Source organism: Zingiber officinale, chromosome 5A (genome assembly GCF_018446385.1).
Source record: "Zingiber officinale cultivar Zhangliang chromosome 5A, Zo_v1.1, whole genome shotgun sequence".
Lineage (NCBI taxonomy): Eukaryota > Viridiplantae > Streptophyta > Magnoliopsida > Zingiberales > Zingiberaceae > Zingiber > Zingiber officinale.
Window position 1 is genome coordinate 144,433,120 of NC_055994.1, and position 7,387 is coordinate 144,440,506.

Genomic DNA, 7,387 nt, shown 5'->3' on the forward strand with positions numbered 1-7,387 from the left:
AAACATATCCTAAAAGTTGAAGAAACAATAAATGTAATATTTGATGAGGATAATAAAATAACCACTATAACAAATGAAAATAATGTAGAGAATATTAACCCACTAAATACAGAAGATGACTAAATTCAACCTGAACCTGATAAATCTGAAGAACCAATCACTAACCCAAACATAAGACCAACAAGAACAAACACAAATCATCCACCTGACCAAATCTTGGGTGATCCATCTCTAGGAATTAGAACTAGGACATCTTACAGAAACAGTAGCCAAATAGCCTTGATATCTGAAATTGAACCCAAAACTGTAGACGAGGCTCTACCCGATCCAGATTAGACACTTGTTGGAGTGTATACTGAAAGCCTAAGCTTTGTAAACATTCATTATGAATAAAGAATCACATTTGGTCAAATTGTCTACATTTAGTTGTAGTTGTTCAATTAATTTATACTGTAGATAACATAGTATGTGGTGTCACATGCAGAAGATGATGTTATCAGTACCTTATAAATTATAAACAGTAGCTCACGACCAAAATGGAAAGGAACAAACCATTAGAAGGTCGTAGTGTAATTAGGTATCAGTTTATCTTGACTGTATAATTACACTAGTACACTTAGAGTGTATTGAATAGGACCATTTGAGGTCGTTTCTTTTATACTGACTTTATAAAGAAACAAAGACCTCGGTTATTATGGAAGTGTGTGCTCTTAATCCTGATATAATAACAAGCACATATATTTGATATTTATTTTTTTAATTTATCAATGGGTGAGGTTTAGTTCGATGAATCAATAAGCCCGATAAGTTGGGAAATGGTATCATTTATAGTGTGTGTTGTTGATTATAGAAGGAAACTGTGTCCTAGAGATACTAGGTTGATAATGTCCCCAAGAGGAGCTCATAAGGATTGTCATGTTAAACCCTGCAGGTGGACTTAGTCCGACATGACGATAAGGTTGAGTGGTACTACTCTTGGACTAAGATATTAATTAAATGAGTTGTCAGTAACTCACTTAATTAGTGGACATTCGATATCTTAAACACAGGGAGACTAACACACTCATAATAAGGAGCCCAAAAATGTAATTTGGGATTGGTGCGGTAGTTCAATAATAGTTCTCTAGTGGAATGAATTATTATTGATAAAATTAAGTTGTGTATTCGGGGCGAACACGGGATGCTTAATTTTATCGGGAGACCAAAACCAATTCCTCCTCTCGGTCCCTATCGTAGCCTCTTATTTATAGAGTTCTATACCCACCTATACCCACCTTCTATACCCACCCAATAGGGACCGGCCAAGCTAGCTTGGGAACAAGCTAGGGCCGGCCTAGGTATAAGATTGGGTGGCCGACCCTAGCTTGAACCCAAGCTAGTAGGGCCGGCCAAAATAAATTAAAAAGAATTTTAATTTTAATTTTTATTATGTGGAAGAAATAATTTATTAAAGAGAATTTAAATTAAATTATCTCTCTTGTAAAATTTACAAAAGATTAAAGAAAGAGATTAGATCTCTTTCCTTATTTGTAGATTGGTGAGATATTTTATTTTCTCTTTAAAAATTATTCACATGTTGTAAAATTAAAATTATAGAAATTTCTTTTATTAGCCATGTAGAGATTTTTAAAGAGAAATTTTAATTTTAAAATTTCCGGAAACAAATTAGGAAGTTTTAATTGTTGATTGAAACTTGTCCAATTTGTTCTCCAATGATGTGGCCGGCCAATGTAGATTTAATTGGGAAATTTTATTTTATTTTTCTCAATTAAATCATGTCAAGAAAATTGAGGAAATTTTATTATAATTAAATTTCCTAATTTGCCTAGGCCAAGGAATATAAAAGAAGGGGTGAGGGTGCCTTCATGAGACACAACATCTATTATTTCTCTCCCTCTTTTGTTCCTTGGTGTGGCCGGCCATCCTCTCCCTCTCTTCCTCTTGTGGTGGCCGAACCTCTCTCTCTCCCTTGGAGCTCTTGTGGTGGCCGGATACTACTTGGAGAAGAAGAAGAAGAAGGAGAGAAAGCTAGCATCTCTTGGAGCTTGGTTAGTATTTTGGTTTTTCTCCTTGGTGAAGTTTTCCTTTGTGGCTGAACCTTGCTTGGAGGAGAAGAAGGTGGTTGGTGGTTTCTCATCTCGGTAGATCGTTGCCCACACAACGTCCGAGGTTAGAAGAGGAATACGGTAGAAGATCAAGAGGTTTTTCTATAAGGTATAACTAGTAATTTTTATTTCCGCATCATGCTAGTTATTTATGGAAATAATACCAAATACAAGAGGCTTACGTTCTAGAATTTCGAATATGTTTTTTCGATGTTGTGTTCTTTTGTTTTTTCTTTTCCTTGTGATTTGATTGTTCTCTTTGGTTAACCTAAAGTTATTTTAGGAAATTAAATATTAGCTTTCTATAAAAGGTTTTGTCTAGTCGGTGGTGGTTGCTCCCATATCCAAGAAGGCCATGTGCCTCGCCACGTCAGTACTGGAAACCAATTATGGAAATTAATATTTAATGGAATTAATAACTTAAGGAGACTTGGGTCGAACGTGTAAAGTTCCGCAGGAGATCCAAGTCAAAACCTAAAAGAACAAATAGATTAAGTTTTGGATCAAACGTGTTAAGTTCCGCAGGCGATCCAAAATTTAATTTAAAAGAACACATGGTAGCTAGGAAAAGGTTCAGACCTTTGTACAAAATTTTTGTACAGTGGAACCTATAGGTTTTCCGAGTAGCAACCAACAACACTAGCAATGTAGGAAGAATTAGCTCAATTTGAAAGAAACCAGGTCTGGGACTTAGTACCGAAACCCACTGGTAAAACTATAATTGATACTAAATGAGTTTTCAGAAACAAACTAAATGAACAAGGTGAAATAGTTAGAAACAAAGCGAGATTAGTAGCTAAAGGGTTTAATCAAGTAGAAGGGTTAGACTATGATGAGACCTACGCACCTGTAGCCAGACTTGAATCTATTAGGATGCTGCTAGCCTATGCAACACACAAAGGATTCAAGCTCTACCAAATGGATGTAAAATCCACCTTCCTAAACGGATTTATTAAAGAAGAAGTGTATGTTAGTGGATTTGAAGACTTAGAGCACCCAAACCATGTCCTTAGATTAAAAAAGACCCTATATGGACTAAAACAAGCACCTAGGGCCTGGTATGAACGGCTGTCTAATTATCTCTTAGAAAAAGGATTCCACCAAGGACAAGTAGATCCAACCCTTTTTGTAAAAGCCTTAGAAAAAGACATTTACATAGCCCTAGGAGAATGCGCTTCTCAACTTTTGTGGATGATGTATACGCTAAAAGACTATCAACTAGAATATCAAAATACAAAAAATTTTATTGATAATATAAGTTCAATTAATCTAACCAAAAATCTGATTCACCACTCTAGAACTAAACACATAGAGGTGAAACACCATTTTGTAAGGGATCATGTGGCTAGAGGTGAAATTGAACTTAACCATGTTGAGTCCAAATCAAACCTAGCTGACATTTTCACAAAACCCTTATCTGAACTCGAGTTCAGTACACTTAGAAGACAAATAGGAATGTGTTGGGTAGAATAGATCTTGATTGTCAAATTTCCTACATCTAATTTTTTAAAAAAAATTCGTTGATCTTCAAAATCTGCTTATATTTGAAATTCTAGGAAAAATAAAGTTTTCAAAATCCCAGTTTTATTAGTCTTTCAAAATTTGGACTTAGCATAGGATCTTCCCCCTAGAAATCATGTTCTCCTAGTATCAGCCAAAGCATCTCACAAGCACACTATGCATAATTTGTTTGTGTTTGCAAAACTTAGAATGATGTGAGATGCATAGGGCACTGCCTGTACTCCAAAATGCTTATTTCTGTGCATCACAGTGAGTCTGGGCGTTAAAAACTAACTTTACATTAATCAAGTTAAACGATCTAATCCTAGTCAAATATAACTGGATCTCCAACTTAACTTGACTAACCAAGTAAAAACTGGTGCCCTCTAGGTATTCAGCTAGTAGCTAAAGGTTAGACAGTTGGTTAAGGATATTAAAACTGCAAATTGCCTCAGCTCGCGCTTTAGGGCTCTGATACCTTGCAAAAGAAAATTGAATAACTTACAATCTATTTAACTCAGCTCATGCTTGGACATTAGGGTCTTAAGCTTATTGCTCCTCCATTGTCTTTAAGGATTTTCAAATTCTTAAAAATTTCTTTTTAACTTTTATAGCCATTTTCAAAATTAACTAAGTCATATCAAAGGACTTTTTGAATTTTATTTTAAAAATTAAGTTAACCTAACTTTTTAAAAGATTTTAAAATAATTAAAAAGGCTATTCGAAATTAATGGTTTAAAAAAAAGGTCTTAAAAATATTTTTACGAAATATTTTTTCAACAAAGTCTTTCCAATTGTATAACTTAGCCTACTATTTTTGAAGCTTACCTTTCGAAAATCGTTTGTTTCAATCTTTCAAAATTTAATCTAAGTTTGCACAAATTTTGGCTAAATACCCTTCAAAACTAAGTATTTTCAAAAATATTTCAAGTTTAGCAGCTAAATACTTTTCAAAAAGCTTTCAAATTTAATATCTTTAAACGAAAAAGCCTTTTCAAGATTAGCTAAGTATCTTGCTCAGCTAAGTTACTTTTCAAAGTCAATATAATCTTAGCTAGTTTTAAACGAAAAAGTTATGTTTTCAAATTTTTATTGATCTCACTTAGCTAAAAGTTTTACAATGAATATTAATTCGCTAAGTGCTTATAAAAATTTGGTTACTTTCTATTTTAAAGCCTTTTCTAATTTTTTTTAATAGTTAAGTTTCTCAAAATAAGTTTCTTTCACTCTTACTCTCTTATTCATTTATTTTTGATTTATGGCAAAGGGGGAGAGTAGAAGAAATTCAAAAGGAAAAGAAAATTAAATAGTTTGAAAATTTATAAATTTAAGGAGAGATTTTATTAAGGGGGAGCACTTTACAAAACTATTGGACTAACTTATTTCTTTCTTGTGCTAAATTTATGCTAGTTATGCTTTTCTTTATTGCATCATTTTCTTAACTTTAAATTTCGATTGTCATAATCAAAAAGGGAGAGATTGTTGGTGCGGGAAGCATCCGACGGTCGAACTTTAGTTTTGATAATGGCAAAGAGATTCAAAGTTAAAATTATTTGTTATCTAATATGTGCAAATGAGGTTACAGGAAAGTCCTAACTGCGATTAGGCAGGTGAAAAATCCTAAGGGGTGGTAACCTTAGGTCCTAGGGGGAGGTAACCCTAGGTGGAGGAAAATCCTAGGGGATGGTAACCCTAGGTGGAGGAAAACCCTAGAGGGAGGTAACCCTACGTCCTATGGGGTGGTAACCCTAGGTGGAGAAAACCCCTAGGGGGCGGTAACCCTAAGTCCTAGGGGGTGGTAACCCTAGGCAGAAAGTCCAGTCGGTCTGGAGGACCGGACTGACATTAGGTAATCTCTTCTAAAGGGAGTAGGTGAGGACGCATTCCCCGGAAGAGAGAACAGTAGGCGTCGGTTCGACCTAGGATTTCCGGTCGGAAATCAGAAGTCAGAACCGGACAGTCCAAAGACTGTCTAACCCATGTTTCTTATATATTCTGTCTCGTTCTAACTCTGTTTTGCAGGAAAGTAATAGTTTTTGTGCAGGGGTAGAACTGACCGGATTGGTCGAACGAACATTGGGATCGATTGACCAAACCACCAAGTTAGCAGACCAGACTTATAGAGATTGAACAGGGTGTAGGACCGTTGGGCCGGCTAGAAGGGTTGGTAAATAACCTGTCAATTAAAAACAAACAACCCTTCCTCGAACGATTAAGCGAACACTTGTAAAATGAATTAAGCAGATAAACAAAAGCATAAAAGAAAAGACGAGGCACCAGATGTTTACTTGATTACAACCGATGTGATTGTTAATCCAAGGAAGATTAAGCTCAAAAACTCCTTCAGGCGGAGAAGCCTCTTACAGCGTTTAGGCACAGAAAACAGAAGCTTAACTACAACTAAAGCATACAAGTGTTTGGAAATAGAATGATCGTGATTGTTGAAAAGCTTCTGGACCAAGGATATATTTATAGCCTTGGTTGGGGCGCCTGGAAGGGTTCCGGGCGCCCTAGGGGGGATAAATTTATCCCCCAACGGTTGGATCGAGTTAAAGCTCGATCCTATGAAAAAGTCACTTCCGAGCGCCCGGAAGGGTTCAGGGCGCCCTGGACAGCTCCGGGCGCCCCGGAGCCAAAAGTCAACCCAGTTGACTTTTGGTCCGTGCTCTCTTCTCCGGTTCAGCTCGCCTCTGGTCCGGGTCTTTCTGCTCCGGCTCCGCTTGCTTGGGTAATCTCTGACATCCGGAATAGGGCTTACCCGAACCCATCTTCCGGTCTTCTCGAGCGTGCTTCCCTCCGGCTTCTCGTCCCTCGGAATTACCGCGTGTCCCTTCTCGTCCACCAGCGTACTCATCCGCAGACTTCGTCCCTCGGTCGCACCCCGTGCCGACCTTCGCGCTAGCTGCGTCTCTTGCTCCCCGAGCAATCTTCCGCTCCGTCTTTCGTACCTCAGAACCACCGCGCGCACTTCCTTCTAGTCCGCCGGTGTACTCTTCCGCAGCACCTCGTCCCTCGGACGCACCGTGTGCCGTCATTGTCGCTAGCTGCGTCTTCCGCTCGAGTACCTGTGCTCCTAAGCTCCTACACACTTAGACATCAGGTTAGAAACAGACAGGACCTAACTTAACTTTTTGGTCACACCAAAACCAACCTTGGGGTTCCAACAATCTCCCCCTTTTTGGTGTGATCAACCCAAGTTAAGGTAGGGGAAAAAAATAGACATAAAACATAAACTAACTTATATTGCAATTAAGTGCAATAAATTTCAACAAAAAATTTTAATTTTCAATTTTCTCTACCTCCCCCTAGACTTATACTTCTTCTCCCCCTTTGATCACAATAAAATGGGGTTTAAAATTCTAAGGGTTTAAAGACTTAGAAAATTTTGAAAAGTTATCTGTTAAAATATTTCTAAGTCAACAATAGCTTTTTGAAACATTTCTAAATTAAAAAAAACTTTCTAAGCCCAAAAGACTTTTATGCATGAAAATTTAAACATTTAAAAAATGTCTATGCAGTTATTTATTTATTTAGTTCTTAATTCTATTTATCAGAAAGTTTTAAATTTCCATTTTAACTTATCATAATTTCTTAAATCAATCTTTTTTTAGATTTAACGCCACAAAGATTATACATGCAGAAATTTGTATCATGTTAATTTCTATTATTTTTTGAATTTCAATTTCACAGAAATATTCGGATGGCATAGATTTTAATTTGATAAAATTTTTCGACAATATAAAAAATTCTTTCGGTAATGTGTAAAATTCGTTTGAAGGAAT